The sequence below is a fragment of the Lynx rufus genome, unplaced genomic scaffold (genome assembly GCF_022079265.1).
Source record: "Lynx rufus isolate CCGP_SWC_20201006 ecotype Redwood Valley unplaced genomic scaffold, mLynRuf1.p SCAF_2, whole genome shotgun sequence".
NCBI lineage: Eukaryota > Metazoa > Chordata > Mammalia > Carnivora > Felidae > Lynx > Lynx rufus.
In genome coordinates, this window is record NW_025814834.1 from 127,658,861 (window position 1) to 127,659,602 (window position 742).

General features: G+C 45.8%; 1 non-coding gene across 1 annotated transcript; it reads left to right on the forward strand.

The window, feature by feature from the left end:
- Nucleotides 1–85, forward strand: TRNAQ-UUG (transfer RNA glutamine (anticodon UUG)). The gene has a single exon. It is a non-coding gene; the product is annotated as a tRNA-Gln (tRNA).
- The last annotated feature ends 657 nt before the right edge of the window (nucleotides 86–742 follow it).

Sequence of the window (742 nt, forward strand, 5' to 3'; positions counted from 1 at the left end):
GCCTGGGTGGCTCAGTTGGTTGAGCGTCTGACTTTGGCTCAGGTCATGATCTCATGGTTTGTGGGTTCGAGCCCCACATCAGGCTCTGTGCTGACAGCTTAGAACCTGGAGCCGGCTTCGAATTCTGTGTCTCCCTCTCTTTCTGCTCCTCCCCCGCTCATGCTCTGTCCCTCTCTCCTTCAAAGATTAAAAAAAAATTAAAATAATTATTTTGAATTGTTTGTCAGGCAATTTATGTATTTCTATTTCTTTAGGGTCAGTTACTAGAAGTTGACTGTGTTCTTTTAGGGATGGTGTGTTTCCCTGACTTTTGTAATGCCTTTATCTTTACATATCTTTACATACCTCCACATATTTGAAGAAGCATTCACCTCTACCATACTTTAGAGACTGACTTCAGTAAAGAAAGACCTTCACCTGTGGGTGGGGGCACAATAGAGAGTGCTGTAGGTAGTGACCCCAGGTAGTGATACAGGGTGCCACATGCAGAAGTGTGTGCTGGCTCCTAGACTGGGGTAGATGTGATGTCTCATTGACTCAGGCTGCTGGAATCCACAACATCAACAAATACGTGGTTCTTCATAAGTTCTGTGGGGGGGTCTGCAGTAGCTACAAGTGTTGCTTGTATCCTTAGTGTTGCCTCCTGGTCTAGCTGCTATAGGCCATAGCAGGTGGGGGTTATAGTTGGAGTTGTCTTATGCACACACTCAGCTGTGTAGTGGCAGGAGTAGTTGCAGACATA